General features: G+C 50.0%; 1 protein-coding gene across 8 annotated transcripts in view; it reads left to right on the top strand.

Moving 5' to 3' along the window:
- The first annotated feature begins 1004 nt into the window (after positions 1-1004).
- LOC140410857 (four and a half LIM domains protein 2-like) overlaps positions 1005-16671 on the top strand; it is a 191374-nt gene continuing 175707 nt past the window's right edge. For 3 of the 8 annotated variants that reach the window (XM_072499564.1, XM_072499567.1, XM_072499570.1), the window contains exons 1-2: positions 1020-1075; positions 2686-2789. The gene's annotated coding sequence lies outside the window, so the exon portion shown is untranslated. The other 5 variants (XM_072499565.1, XM_072499568.1, XM_072499572.1 and 2 more) reach the window with 4 other exon arrangements.

The raw sequence follows: 16671 nt of genomic DNA on the forward strand, positions 1-16671 counted from the left end.
CATCCGGGCCGGAGAATCGCGCGGGGGGGCCCGCCAACTGGCGCGGCACGATTCCCGCCCCCGCCGAATCTCGGGTGCCAGAGACTTCGGCAACCGGCGGGGGCGGGATTCACGCCAGCCCCCGGCGATTCTCCGACCCGGCGGGGGGTCGGAGAATCTTGCCCGAGAAGCTTGAGAGGAGATTTGATAGAGGTATTCAAAATCATGAGTGGTCTGGAGATATAGATAGGGAGAAACTGTTCCCATTGGTGAAAGAATCAAGCACCCAATTTAAGGTGATTGACAGAAGAAGCAACGTCCACCTGAGGGAAAACTTTTTTTACTGAGTGCTCAGGATCCAGAATTTGTTGCCTGAGAGTGTGGTGGGAGTAGGGTCAACTGAGGCTGTGAAAGGGAATTGGATCATTTTCTGAAAGGGAAAGATTTGCCAGGCTCGAGAGAAACGGCAGGGGAGCGGCACTATGAATTGATCCTTCTTCGGACCAGCACAGACATGACATGGCCTCCTTCTGTGCCATGGTCATTCGATGAAAAATAACCAATCGGGATTGATTGCATACTGAACTCGGTCATTCTGAATGAAATTTCCATTGATTGAAGCCAGTTTTCTTTTCATGCCATATTAGTTTTTCAAGATCAAGATATTTAATTATGTTTACAAGCCTTACTCAGACAACCACCGTCGCTGAATATTGTATATTTATCTTACATTCCAGACATAAGCCTCCTCTTTGGCATTCTTTAAAGCCAGTTTATTGGTTTTTTGCCAAATACAGAAAGGTTGTTCTTCCTGATCTACTCCATATTTCACTGTAAATCTTTTTTTTTGGTCAACAGGGAATTGTTAATGCCCGAATACAAAGTTTACTTTCCTCATACATTCAGTCAGAACAAACCATTGGCTGGTAAAAAGTATGAATGGAATTTCAAAGCTTTCCTTTGACCTTCTGTAAATGGACACAGATGTAAATGTCACATTTTATTGGCTGGCTGTTCCTGGTTCTTTCAGATTTACTAGAGAATCTGGTAGACAGCTAACACATTTGTGTGACTCATTTGGATTCCTGATCCAAAGGTAGAGTTTGTGAGTACAACACTAACAATGTTTTTAGCTTTTCAAAGAACTTTTGCCTTGTACTTTTAAAAAAAGTTTGCTAATAACTTGTTGAGGGGAATGCTAAAGGTTTATGAATCTCTCAGAAAGTAAGTAGTTGATAGCCGTGAATACTATTTTTAACGACAGTATTCTCTGTTAGGTATTACAGATCAGATCCATAATGATTTCTAAATGAATGTCATAATGTTTTAACGTAATTGTTGTGTTGCATATATTAAAGTCCCAGACGAAAATTAGATTTTGTATGCCCTAATCAATGTCAACTTTAAAGCATATTGTACATCAATCAAGTCGTGATTAAGAAAATATGTGTGAAGACTGACTACCCGTGGTTAATTGTTCAAATCATTAGCTTAGAAACTGCAATGTGATCAATGGTGGTTTTCTAATGCTAAAGCAGAAATATGTGGGCGCACACAAGAATATTTTTGCAGCTGGAAAAGGAATGTGGCCAGGAAATTATAGCTTTTGAAGTTACAAACATACGCAAATGCAATCGAGTAAATACCTTGAGAGACAGCAATAGTCTACATTGTGGCATCAGAGAAGTACTTTGTACTGTTACAGAGATCACAGGAAAGAAATGCCCCAGTCTGTTGGGTTCTAAATTTTATTCTTGGAAGAATCTATTATGGAATTAATGTCAATTAAACCAGTTGGGTTTGTGATCCAACAAATATCTTTGTTATTTTAACTAAATGCCATGGACTGGTTTCTCCCCAAACGGGGCTGTGTCCTCACGTCGGTGTAAAAACGCTGGCGTTTCACTCCCCAGTATCCTGCAAAAAATAAAAGGCGATTCACTTACTTCTGGGGGCAAGCAGGAACCCGGGGAGCTTCACGCAGCTTTGACTGCGGATACTGTAGCCCCGCACATCTGGTTCCGGGACCAGGCATGCGCACGGTGACGGCCTTCAGCGGCCGCAACGAGAGCCATGGTGGACTCGGACCGCGGACCAACACCAACAATCTAGGCCCCCCGGTCAGCTGCGCGCCCAAGGATCCTTCCGGCCCGATCGCTGTCCCGGCAGCCCAAAAGGCCCCCCCCCCTGCCCCCTTGGTGCTTGAACAGCCCCCGGTTGGGAGCTGAGTATCGCTGGGCGGGCCTCTGTCAATGGCCCCCTAGCCGTGCGGCACCATTTGCGGATCCGCGATTCTTCGGGGCCCAGAGAATTGCCAGAGCAGCACCGGGCCCAATTTGGCCGGGACTTCGATTCTCTGTCCTTGCGCCAAACATGATTCCAGCCCGATATCTGAGAGCTAAACCTGCCAAGATGATCAGTTACAATTAATTACGGAATTACTATTAAAGCTTTTCAGACACCACTTTTCTTCTGGCTGAGAGAGGTTTATGGAAATAGAACCCCCACAGTGTAGAAGGAGGACATTCAGCCTATCGGTTCCGCACCAACCCTCCCAAAGAGCACCTTAGGAGGTGTTGGGCATCTTAAAAAACATTAAAGTAGATTAAACCCAGGGCCTGACGGGATCAGCCCAGAATACTAAGGGAGGAAAGGGAGGACATTGCTGGGGCCTGACAGTAATCTTTGTATCCTCATTGGCTACAGATGAAGTTCCAGAGGACTGGAGAGTAGCCAATGTGGTTCCAATGTTTAAGAAGGGCAGCAGGGATAATCCAGGAAATTATAGGCCGGTGAGCCTTACGTCAGTGGTAAGGAAACTATGGAAAAGATTCTTTTTATTGAGGTATCTTTTGGTTCTACAACAACAACAAAATAAACAATGTACATGAATCTACAAACATAGCGCAAAAGCCGTCTTCCTCCCTTACAGGTCCCACGTTTATTAACCCCCTACTCTAAGCTAAACTAATCCCCCTCCCTCTTCTGCTGACGATTAGGTTTCTGCAAAGAATTCGACGAATGGTTGCCACCTCTGGGCGAACCCTAACATTGACCCTCTCAAAGCGATCTTGATTTTCTTCAAACAGAGAGAGCTAGCCATGTCAGATAGTCAGGTCTCCAACTTTGGGGGCATTGAGTCCCTCCAAGCTAATAATATCTGTCTCCGGGCTAACAGGGAAGCAAAGACCAGAACATCTGCCTCTTTCTCCTCCTGGATTCCCGGATCTTCCGACACCCCGAAAATCGCCACCCCTGAACTCGGTGCCACCCTTGTTTTTAACACCGTGAACATGACATCTGCAAACCCCTGCCAGAATCCCCTGAGCTTTGGGCATGTCCAGAACATGTGGACATGGTTCGCTGGCTCTCCCGCACACTTTACACACCTATCTTCTACCCCAAAGAACCTGCTCATCTGGGCCACTGTAATGTGAGCCCGGTGAACGACCTTGTATCAGGCTGAGCCTGGCACATAGTCCTTCATGTTGTGGACGTGTTGACTCTGCTCAATGCGTCCGCCCATAGACCATCCTCTATCTCCTCCCAGCTCCTCCTCCCATTTGCGCTTCAGCTCCTCAGTCTGCGCCTCCTCTGACCCCATAAGTTCCTTGGAAATGTCTGCACCCTCCCAGCTTGTGACAACGAGAGCGCGTCCCACCTCCGAAAACCATCCTTCATTTGGTCTACTAGTCAGGCCAGATTTAGCTTGTGCAGCCATTCCCATTCCCGCGCCACTTGGATGCCTAGATACCGAAAGCTTCCCCCCACCACTCTAAACGGCAACTCCCCCAGTCGCCTATCCTGTCCCCTCGCCTGGACCGCAAACATCTCACTTGTCCCCATATTTAGTTTATACCCCGAAAGCCTGCCAAATTCCCCCAGAATCCTCATGATTTCTTCCATCCCCTCTGCTGGGTCCAATACATACATCGTGGCCTGTGACATCGCGGGGGAAGCACCCTCTCTCCCTTGCTTCATTGAATGTCCTCATCAACAACAGCCCCAATATCCCAGAGAACATTTTATAGAACTGTGGTGATCCACTGTAATAGGAGATATAAGGTAGGACCTGCACTACAGGTTCGCCGGTAGCTCCTGCCGGCTGGCTCCGCCCACGGAGAACTGTATAAATATGCATGACCTCCAGTGCCCTGCCATTTCACCAGCTGCACCTGGAGGCCACGCATCTGACTGTAATAAAGCCACAGTTGTATCCAACTTTAGTCTTTGTGCAATTGATCGTGCATCAATTTATTAGTCAGATTTTCCACAGAATGGATATCCAAATTTAGCCCGATCGCCTGCAGCTGGATCCTCACTCGGCCGACGCCAGGAAAGACTTTACTCACTGGCTAGCATGTTTCGAGGCTTACATCAACGCGGCGGACCCCGCGCCAACGGAGGCTCAGAAGATAAACATCCTGTACTCCAGACTGAGCTCCATCATGTACCCATTGATCCAAGACGCAACGACTTACACAAAAGCAATGGAACTCCTCAAAGAACACAGAAGGCGAACACGCTCTTCGCCAGGCGTGTACTTGCCACCCGCACGCAACTACCTGGTGAGTCCATCAAAGACTTCTGGCGGGCCCTAATTCCACTCGTCCGGGACTGTGACTGTCAGGCTGTAACGGCCGCCGAACACACGGATCTCCTCATGCTCGATGCCTTTGTGACGGGGTTTGCGTCGGACCGCATCCGAGAACGATTGCTGGAAGGAGCCACGCTCGAACTGGCGGAGACGAAAACCTTGGTGCTCCCCATGACGGTCGCATCCCGTAACGTACAATCGTACCTCTCCCGCTGCGCTGCCCACCCTTCTAGCCCCCCTACCCCTCCTGGACCCCGCCAACGACGTCCTCAGCCGGGGCCCTGCCTTCGCAATACACCTGCGCCGCTCGCCGATCCGCGCACCACGAGAGTCCCTGCTGCTACTTATGCGGTCAGCAGAAGCACCCCCGCGAACACTGCCCAGCCCGCACTGCAGTTTGTAAAGCCTGCAGTAAAAAGGGCCAGTTCACAGCTGTGTGCCAGGCCCGCGCAGTCGCTGCGATCGCGCCCGCTATCGCCCCCTCCCCCATGCCAGACGCACAATGGGAGCCACCATCTTCTCCTCCCGGGTCCATGTGCGACCAATGGGCACCGCCATCTTGTCCCCCTTCGGCCACGTGCGGCCCATGGGGGCCGCCACCTTGACCCGACCCCGCAATGTGCGCACCATTGGCGCCGCCATCTTGTCCCCCACAGAGTCTCCGGACATCCCAACATCGGAACCGCACGCTCTCGCCACCCGAAGCATCCGATGGCTACCCGCAGCTCTCTTCAAACGCTGGACCAATCTCGCCCGCACAACCTGGCCACCGCGTCAACGACGGTTAAAATCAACGGCCACGCGACCTCGTGCCTGCTGGACTCCGGGAGCACCGAAAGCTTCGTTCACCCAGATATGGCAAGGCGCTGCTCCATCGCGGTCCACCCTGCCAATCAAAGGATCTCCCTAGCCTCCGGATCCCACTCCGTCCCGATCCGAGGCTTTTGTACAGCCACCCTCACGGTCCAGGGCGTAGAATTTACTAACTTCCGCCTCTATGTCCTTCCTAATCTCTGCGTTGCACTCCTGTTGGGCCCGGACTTCCAGTGCAACCTCCAGGGCCTCACCCTCAAATTTGGCGGGCCCTTACCCCCCCCCCCCCCTTACCTTTTGCGGCCTCGCGACCCTCAAGGTCGATCCCCCCTCCCTTTTTGCCAATCTAACTGCGGATTGCAAGCCCATTGCCACTAGGAGCAGACGGTACAGCACCCAGGACAAGACCTTCATCAGGTCCGAAGTCCAGCGGCTGCTTAAGGAGGGTATTATCGAGGCCAGCAACAGCCCCTGGAGAGCCCAAGTGGTAGTGGTTAAAACTGGGGAGAAACACAGGATGGTCGTGGACTACAGCCAGACCATCAATCGGTACACGCAGCTCGACGCGTACCCCCTCCCGCGCATATCTGATATGGTCAATCAGATTGCGCAGTACCGGGTCTTCTCAACAATTGACCTGAAATCCGCCTACCACCAGCTCCCCATCCGGAAGTCGGACCGTCCATACACAGCCTTCGAGGCGGACGGTCGCCTCTACCACTTCCTTCGGGTCCCTTTTGGTGTCACAAATGGGGTCTCGGTCTTCAAAAGAGAGATGGACCGAATGGTCGACCAGTACGGTTTGCGGGCCACCTTTCCGTACTTAGATAATGTCACCATCTGCGGCCATGACCAGCAGGACCACGATGCCCACCTCGATAAATTCCTCCGCACTGCCACCCTTCTCAACCTGACCTACAACAAAGAGAAGTGTGTGTTCAGCACGACCCGGTTAGCCATTCTCGGCGAAATAGTCCAAAACGGACTTCTCGGGCCCGACCCCGACCCCGACTGAATGCCCCCCCTCATGGAACTTCTCCCCCACTGCCCCAAGACCCTCAAACGCTGCCTGGGGTTCTTTTCCTACTACACCCAGTGGGTCCCAAACTATGCGGATAAGGCCCGCCCACTCATTCAGTCCACCCAATTCCCCCCCGCGACCGAGGCACAACACGCTTTTGCCCGCATCAGAGCAGACATCGCCAAGGCCAGGATGCGCGCAGTGGACGAGTCACTGCCTTTCCAAGTAGAAAGCGATGCTTCTGACGTCGCCCTTGCCGCCACTCTAAACCACGCAGGCAGACCCGTGGCATTCTTTTCCCGCACCCTTCATGCCTCTGAAATTCGACACGCATCTGTCGAAAAGGAGGCCCAAGCTATCGTTGAAGCTGTGCGGCATTGGAGGCATTACCTGGCCAGTAAGAGATTCAACGGTCGGTTGCCTTCATGTTCAATAACACACAGCGGGGCAAGATCAAAAATGATAAAATCTTGCGGTGGAGAATCGAGTTCGCCACCTATAATTACGAGATTAAGTATCGCCCCGGTAACCTCAACGAGCCCCCAGATGCCCTCTCCCGAGGTACATGTGCCAGCGCACAAGTGGACCAACTCCGGGCCCTACATGACAGCCTTTGTCACCCGGGGGTCACTCGATTGTACCATCTGGTCAAAGCTCGCAATCTGCCCTACTCCGTCGAGGAAGTAAGGACAGTCACCAGGGACTACCAGGTCTGTATGGAGTGCAAGCCGCACTTCTACCAGCCGGACCGTGCGCGCCTGGTGAAGGCTTCCCACCCCTTTGAACGCCTCAGCGTGGATTTCAAAGGGCCCCTCCCCTCCACCGACCGTAACATGTACATTCTCAGTGTGGTCGACGAGTACTCCAGATTCCCCTTCGCCATCCCATGCCCCGATATGACGTCTGCCACCGTCATCAAGGCCCTCAGCACCATCTTCGCCCTGTTCGGTTTTCCCGCCTACATCCACGGTGACAGGGGATCCTCACTCATGAGCGATGAGCTGCATGAGTTCCTGCTCAGCAGGGGTATAGCCTCCAGCAGGATGACGTGCTACAACCCCCGGGGAAACGGGCAAGTAGAACGGGAGAATGGGACAGTTTGGAGGGCAGTCCAGTTGGCCCTACGGTCCAGGAACCTCCCAGCCTCTCGCTAGCAGGAGGTCCTCCCTGACGCTCTACACTCCATCCGGTCACTATTGTGCACCGGCACTAATAATACACCCCATGAACGTATTTTTACCTTCCCCAGGAAGTCCACATCCGGGGTGTCGCTCCCGACTTGGCTCGCTGCTCCAGGACCGGTCCTTCTCCGGAGGCAATTCTGACTCCACAAGGCGGACCCCTTGGTGGACAGGGTTCACCTGCTCCACGCTAACCCTCAATATGCCTACGTTGAGTTCCCCGACGGCCGCCAAGATACTGTCTCACTCAGGGACCTGGCACATTCAGGTTTCACCCCAACACACCCCTCCCACCAATGCGCCCCCCCCCCCCACCTCCCACTGCGCCGCCAATATTGACCCCACCAAACCACCCCCCTCTCCCCTTTTCCGCACAAGAGGACGAATAGGACTTCTGCACGCTCCCGGAGTTCCCCGATGGCTGGCCAGCATCAGCACCGCCATCGCTGCCACCTCCACCACCGCCAGCACCGACTTCGCCGCCACCGTTACGCCGCTCCCAACGAAGAACCAAAGCACCGGACCGGCTGAACCTTTGACGGACTCCGGATCGTCAACATGGACCTTTCTTTCCCTACCACTGTACATAATTGCACTAATTGTATATAGTTTCACGTCACACCCGCCGGACTCATTTTTAATAGGGGGTGAATGTGGTGATCCACTGTAATAGGAGATGTAAGGTAGGACCTGCACTACAGGTTCGCCGGTAGCTCCTGCCGGCTGGCTCCACCCACGGAGAACTGTATAAATATGCATGACCTCCAGTGCCCTGCCATTTCACCAGCTGCAGCTGGAGGCCACGCATCTGACTGTAATAAAGCCATAGTTGTACCCAACTTTAGTCTTTGTGCAATTGATCGTGCATCAAGAACTCCACTGGGTACCCATCCGGCCCCGGGGATTTACCCGACTGCATGGCCTTCAGACCCTTCGCTATCTCTCCATCCCGATCAGGGCCCCAGCCCTTCTACCAGCTCCCACAGAACATAGAACATAGAACATCACTGCGCAGTACAGGCCCTTCGGCCCTCGATGTTGCCCCGACCTGTGAAACCACTCTAAAGCCCATCTACACTTTTCTCTTATTGTCCATATGTCTATCCAATGACCATTTGAATACCCTTAGTGTTGGCGAGTCCACTACTGTTGCAGGCAGGGCATTCCACGCCCTTACTATTCTCTGAGTAAAGAACCTACCTCTGACATCTGTCTTATATCTATCTCCCCTCAATTTAAAGCTATGTTACCTCGTGCTAGACATCACCATTCGAGGAAAAAGGCTCTCACTGTCCACCCTATGCAATCCTCTAAACATCTTGCATGCCTCAATTAAGTCACCTCTTAACCTTCTTCTCTCTAATGAAAACAGCCTCAAGTCCCTCAGCCTTTCCTCATAAGATCTTCCCTCCATACCAGGCAACATTCTGGTAAATCTCCTCTGCACCCTTTCCAATGCTTCCACATCCTTCCTATAATGAGGCGACCAGAATTGCAAGCAATACTCCAAATGCAGCCGCACCAGAGTTTTGTACAGCTGCAACATGACGTCATGGCTCTGAAACTCAATCCCTCTACCAATAAAAGCTAACATACCGTACGCCTTCTTAACAACCCTCTCAACCTGGGTGGCAACTTTCAGGGATCTATGTACATGGACACCGAGATCTCTCTGCTCATCCACACTGCCAAGAATCTTACCATTTGCCCAGCACTCTGTCTTCCTGTTATTCCTTCCAAAATGAATCACCTCACACTTTTCTGCATTAAACTCCATTTGCCACCTCTCAGCCCAGCGCTGCAGCTTATCTATGTCCCTCTGTAACTTGTAACACCCAGCACTGTCCACAACTCCACCGACTTTAGTGTCATCTGCAAATTTACTCACCCATCATTCTACGCCCTCCTTTATGAAAATGACATACAGCAGTGGCCCCAAAACAGATCCTTGTGGTACACCACTAGTAACTGGACTTCAATCTGAACATTTCCCATCAACCACCACCTTTTGTCTTCTTCCAGCTAGCCAATTTCTGATCCAAACTGCTAAATCACCCTGAATCCCATGCCTCCGTATTTTCTGCAGTAGCCTAGAACAAAGAACAAAGAAATGTACCACACAGGAACAGGCCCTTTCAGCCCTCCAAGCCCGTGCCGACCATGCTGCCCGACTAAACTACAATCTTCTACACTTCCTGGGTCCGTATCCCTCTATTCCCATCCTATTCATGTAAAGAACCTACCGTGGGGAACCTTATCAAACGTTTTACTGAAATCCATATACACCACATCAACTGATTTACCCTCATCCACCTGTTTGGTCACCTTCTCAAAGAACTCAATGAGGTTTGTGAGGCACGACCTACCCTTCACAAAACTGTGTTGACTATCTCTAATCAAAGTATTCCTTTCCAGATGATTATACATCCTATCTCTTATAAACCTTTCCAAGGTTTTGCCCACAACAGAAGTAAGGCTCACTGGTCTATAGTTACCGGGGTTGTCTCTTCTCCCCTTCTTGAACAAGGGGACAACATTTGCTATCCTCCAGTCTTCTGGCACTATTCCTGTAGACAAAGATGAATTAAAGATCAAAGCCAAAGGCTCAGCAATCTCCTCCCTAGCTTCCCAGAGAATCCTAGGATAAATCCCATCCAACCCAGGGGACTTATCTATTTTCACACTTCTCAGAATTGCTAACTCCTCCTCCTTATGAACCTCAAGCCCTTCTAGTCTAGCAGCCTGAATCTCAGTATTCTCCTCGACAACATTGTCTTTTTCCTGTGTGAATACTGATGAAAAATATTCATTTAGCACCTCTCCTATCTCCTCGGACTCCAAGCACAACTTCCCACGACTGTCCTTGACTGGTCCTACTCTTACCCTAGTCATTCGTTTATTCCTGACATATCTATAGAAAGCTTTAGGGTTATCCTTGATCCTACCTGCCAAGACTTCTCATGTCCCCTCCTGGCTCTTCTTAGCTTTCTCTTTAGGTCCTTCCTAGCGAACTTGTAACTCTCGAGCACCCTAGCTGAACCTTCATGTCTCATCTTTACATAAGCCTCCTTCTTCCTCTTATTTCGACTGCTTTAGTAAACCACGGTTCCCTTGCTCGACCACTTCCTCCCTGCCTGACAGGTGCATACTTACCAAGGACACGCAGTAGCTGTTCCTTGAACAAGCTCCACATTTCCATTGTGCCCATCCCCTGCAGTTTTCCTCTCCATCCGATGTATCCTAAGTCATGCCTCATCGCATCATAATTGCCTTTCCCCCAGATATAACTCTTGCCCTGCGGTATATACCTATCCCTTTCCATCACTGAAGTAAACGTAATCGAATTGTGGTCACTATCACCAAAGTGCTCACCTACCTCCAAATCTAACACCTGTCCTGGTTCACCTGGTTCACCTGTCCACCTTTGGGAAAGTCAGCCCCCCTAGGAAGTGCCTCATCCCCTCCGACCCAGTTGGGGGTTCCGACACATACAGCCTACTGTAAAACTCCTTAAATGCCTTATTGACCCCTGCTGAGTCTCCAACCAGGTTCCCATCTCCATCCTTTACTTTCCCTATCTTCCTGGCTGCCTCCCTCTTGCTAAGCTGCTGTGCAAGCATTCTGCTGGCCTTCTCTCCATACTTATAGATCGCCCCCCTCGCCTTTCTCAGCTGCCCCACCGCCATCCCTGTGCTTAACAAGCCGAACTCCATCTGTAGCCTCCGCCGTTCACTTAAAAGTCCTGCCTCTGGGGTCTCTGCACACCTCCTGTCGACTTGTGGTATCTCCTTCACCAGTCGGTCCGTCTCTGCCCTGTCTACCTTCCCCCTGTGGGCCCGTATCGAGATCAGCTCCCCTCTAACCACTGCCTTCAATGCTTTCCAGATCACCGCTGCTGAAATTTCCCCCGTGTTGTTGACTTCCAGGTAGTTCTAAATACATTTCCTCAGCTGCCCGCACACCTCTTGGTCAGCTAAAAGACCCACATCTAACCTCCAGTGCGGGCGCTGGTTACTGTCCTTACTAACCTGAAGGACAACCCAATGCGGAGCATGGTCTGAGATTGTGATCACCGAATACCCCGTGTCCACCACCCCCGTCAGTAAAGCCCTGCTCAGAATAAAGAAATCAATCCGGGAGTACACTTCATGTACGTGTGAGGAGAAGGATAACTCCTTCACCCTCGGCTGCCCAAATTTCCATGGATCTACCCCCCCCCCACCATCTGCTCCATGAGCTTGACCGGTCTAAACCAGGGTCAATAACTGTGTTGAAGTCCCCTCCCATGACCAACTTATGCGAATCCAGGTCCGGTATCTTCCCCAGCATCCTCTTTATAAACTCCACATCGTCCCAATTTGGTGCATACACATTTACTAATACCATCTGCACCCCTTCCAATTTCCCACTGACCATAATGTACCAGCCTCCCACATCCGAAACTATTCTTCCGGCCTCAAATACCACCCGCTTGTTGATCAGGATCGCGACCCCTCTAGTCTTCGAGTCCAGTCCCGAGTGAAAAACCTGTCCGACCCAACCTTTCCTTAATCTAATCTGGTCAGCTACTCTAAGGTGCGTCTCCTGCAGCATTACCACCTTCAGTCCTCCCAAATGCGCGAACATGCATGCCCTCTTGACCGGCCCATTTAGGCTTCGTACATTCCAGGTGAGCAGCCTAGTTTGGGGGCTTATCAGCCCCTCCTTCGCCGATCAGCTATCATCTTTCTTGGGCCAGTCTCCAGCCCGTGCCACGCACCTCCACCGGCCCGCCCCCGACCTCCTCTCTGTCCCTCAGCAACAATCCCTCCCTCGTCAGCAGAACATTTTTCCCCTCCCCCTAGGATGTAAATGCCCCCTTTGATAAGCCTAACATCTGCTCACACCCCACTATGCTTCTGTGAGCTAGCCCGCCCAGCTAGTTTGGTGGCCCCCACCCCTAGCACCAGACATTCTCCCACCTATTTTCCCCTCCCCACCTTCCACCCCACTCATACACACATATTCAAATGACAAGCAATCCCAACAGAATTGCCCGACAGACAAAGCAAATGCTAAACAAAGAAAAGATCAAGCAAGAGATCCAACATCTAACAAACACACCTCCATCCCCCAACAGTGCAAATGTAAACTTTAACTCACTCAGCTCTGTAATTGGCCCCAAATCAATACAGAAGGCATTACAAATAGCGTCCACAAAACGAAAAAACGAGAAACTTTTTTAAAAATGAACGTTGCAGCAAAGTTCAAAAGTTCTCAGTCTGCCACCAGTCCTTTCGTTTTTGCGAAGTCCAGCGCTTCCTCAGGTGACTCGAAATAAAAACGTTGCTCCTCTTACGTGACCCAGAGACGGGCCGGATACAGCAGTCTGAACTTCACCTTTTCTTAAAAAGGGTCGACCTGATCTGGTTTAAACTCCGCTCTTCTCCCCGCACTCGGGTCTTGATAGATCCGCATTGGACTGTTCTCCCATTTTCAGCTACGTGTCTGCTTGGCCCACTGTAAAATACGCTCCTTATCCAAATATCTGTGGAATCTCACCACCATTGCCCTCAAGGGGAGTCTCCCATTCGCGGCTTCCTCACAAGTGCTCTGTGAGCCCTGTCTATCTCCAAAGGTCGTGAGAATGCCCCATCCCCCAGCAGCTTCTCGAACATGTCCGCTATGTATGTCCCAGCATCCGCTCATTCGGACCCTTCCGGGAGCCCATCGATTCTCAGGTTCTGCAGGTGGGACCTATTCTCTAGGTCCTCCACCTTCTCCAGGAGCCTTTTCTGCTGGTCTCTCAGCATCCCCACCTCCACCGCCGTTTGATGTTCCTCCTGGTCAGCCAGCACCTTCTATACTTTCTGGATCGCCCGATCTTGGGCATCCAATCTAAGCTCCAGCCGCGCAATTGACTCTTTAATCGGATCCAAACAATCCCGCTTCTGCATGGCGAAGCCCTCCTAGATAAATTGCATGAGCAGCTCTGTTAACGCTGGGTTGACAAGCCAGAGGTCCGGTCATCCGCCATGCTTTCTCCCCTTGCAGCTTCAGCCTAAGCCTTCTCTGTTCGTCTGTTTCTGCCTTTGCGAGCACTTCTAGTCCTCCTCTCGATGCACCGATGTGAGAATCCAGTACCCAATTGCCTCTGTCATCGATTTTTCGAATCAAGTCCAGTAAAAAATCAGGGGAAAAGGTCCAAAAGTCCGACTCGAGCGGGAGCAACCAAATGTGCGACTTACTCCTTCATAGCCGCCACCGGAAGTCCTGGAAAATATTCTAAAAGATAGGATTTACTCACAGTTGGAAACAAATGGACTTATTAGTGATGAACAGCATGGTTTTGTGAAGGGAAGGTCATGCCTCATTAATTCGATCGGATTTTTCGGGGAAGTGACAAAGATGATAGATGAGGGAAAAGCAGTCGATGTTGTACACATGGATTTCAGTAACGCCTTTGACAAGGTACCTCATGTTAAACTGATGCAAAAGGTGAAGTCACATGGGATCAGAGGAGAGCTGGCAAGTTGGATACAAAACATTCTTGGACACATAAGACAGAAGGTAACAGTAGAAGGGTGCTTTTCTGAATGGAAGGCTGTGACTAGCAGGATTCCACAAGGATCAGTTCTGGGGCATTTGTTGTTCATGGTGTACATGAATGATTTGAAGAAAATATAACTGGTCTGATTAGTAAGTTCACAGATGACACAAAAATTGGTGGGGGGGAGTTGGGGACAGTGAATGAAAATGAAGAGGATTGTCAGAGGATATAAACTGGTTGGAGTCTTGGGTGGTCAAATGGCAGATGGTGTTGTGTTGGGCGCTCTGGATCCGTGGAACACATACAGGTCACCAACACTTGAAATAGTGCAACACTATTTTATTGAGTCATTAACTGTTTAACATACTCTCACTGTGGGTTAACACGATACTAGCTTTAACTAAAGACCTTTGCCTTGTCCTAACCAGTCGATGCACTCAGCACATGGCGAATGTCTGTGCTGCAGGCTGTGAGCTCTGTCCTACTAGGAAGCTGTGGCTCGAATGAGCGGGAACTCTGATGCCCCCTGTCTTTATAGTGCATGTGCTGTAACTGGTGATTGGCTGTGGTGTTGTGTGTGTTGATTGGTCCCACTGTGTGTCCATCAGTGTGTGTCTGCACCATGATATAGTGGTGTATATTATGACAGATGGCGTTTAATCCGGTCAAGTGTGAGGTATTGCACTTTGGAAGGTCCAATGCATGTAGGAATTACACAGTAAATGGTAGAACTCTTGCGAGTACTGACAGGCAGAGAGATCTGGGCGCGAATGTCCACCGATTACTGAAAGTAGCAACGCATGTGGATAGAATGGTCAAGAAGGCATATGGCATGCTGGCCTTCATCCGTCGGGGCATTGAATATAAAAATTGGCAAGTCATTTTGCAGCTATACAGTATCTTAGTTAGGCCTCATTTTGAATATTGTGTATAATTTTGGTGCCACACTACCAGAAGGATGTGTATGCTTTGGAGAGGGTACAGAAGCGGTTTCTTAGGATGTTGCCTGTTATGGAGGGCATTAACGATGAGGAAAACTCGGTCTGTTCTCACTGGAATGACGGAGGTTGAGAGGCGACCTGATAGAGGTCCACAAGATTATGAGTGGCATGCACAGAGTGGATAGTCAGATGCTCTTTCCTAGGATAGGAGAGTCAGGTACTAGGGGAAATAAGTTTAAAGTACGTGGGGAAAAGTTTAGAACTGATGTGCGAGGCAATGTTTTTGCACAGAGTTTAGTGAATATATGCAATGCGTTGCCTGGGGAGGTGGTGGGAGCAGGCACGATAGCTGCATTTAAGGGGCATCAAGACAAATATATGAATAGGTTGGAAATGGAAGGATATGGACTCCATAAGTGCATACGTTTTTAATTTAGGCAGGCTTGGAGGGCCGAAGGGTCTGTTCTTGTGCTGTGTTGTACTTTGTTCTTTGTTCTACCTAGGCCCGTTCCCCCCCCCCCCCCCCCCCCCCCCCCCCCTCACAACCACCCCCACCTAACCCCATAACCTCATTTTACCTGCACATCCCTGGATGCTAAGGGGTAATTTAACTTGGTCAATCCACCGTACCTGCACATCTTTAGACTGTGGGAGGAAACTGGAGCACCCAGAGGAATCCCATGCAGACAGGGGGAGAACGTACAAACGCCACACAGTCACCCAAGGCTGGAATTGAGCCCGGGTCCCTGGCACTGTGCCACCCTTTGAAAGTGCAGTTCTGCATTTAGTTACATTTTCATCAACTTACCACCATTCAGTCCATTGTGCCTATCCCAGCTCTTTGGCAGCACTCTCTAATTAATTTGACTCCTCTGCTCTTTCTCACTTACCCTGTAAATGATTTTCCTTCAAATATTTACCAAATTTTCTTTTGAAGGTTTCTTTTGAATCTGCTTCCTCCATCCTATCAGGCAGTGTAATCCAGATAATAATAATCTTCTGTGTAAAAAACTGTTCCCTTGTGTCAGCCCTGATTCTTTCACCAATTATTTGAAATCTGTGCCCTCTGGCTACTATCCCTTCTGTCAGTAGAAACAATTTTGCCTTATTTATCAAATCCATTTATGATTTTGAACACTGCTTTCAAATTTCCATCAGCCTTTTTGGCCTAAAGGCAATAACTGCAGCTTCTTCAGTCTATCCATAGTTTTCATGTCTGGTACCATTCTGGTAAACTAGCCAGGAGTATCAAAACAGCATGCAAGAGCTTTTACAAGTATATAAATGTAGGGAAATAGCTAAAGTAAAAATTGGTTCCTTCGAGGCAGAGACAAGAGCAATTATCACGGGAATTCAGGAAATGGCAGAGACATGGAATAAATACTTTATGTTTGTCTTCACAGCAGGAGACACAAGTTACATACCAGAAGCAGAGGGTAACCTAGAGGATAATACGAGTGAGGAAATTAAAGTCATTATTATTAGCAGATGAAAAAGTTCTGAAGAAACTCCAACTAAATTCCAACATCCCCAGGGTGTGATGGCCTGCATCCTAATGTTCTAAAAGCGATTGCTACAGAAATAGTGGATGTACTGAATCTGATTCCCCC

The sequence above is a fragment of the Scyliorhinus torazame genome, chromosome 4 (genome assembly GCF_047496885.1).
Source record: "Scyliorhinus torazame isolate Kashiwa2021f chromosome 4, sScyTor2.1, whole genome shotgun sequence".
Lineage (NCBI taxonomy): Eukaryota > Metazoa > Chordata > Chondrichthyes > Carcharhiniformes > Scyliorhinidae > Scyliorhinus > Scyliorhinus torazame.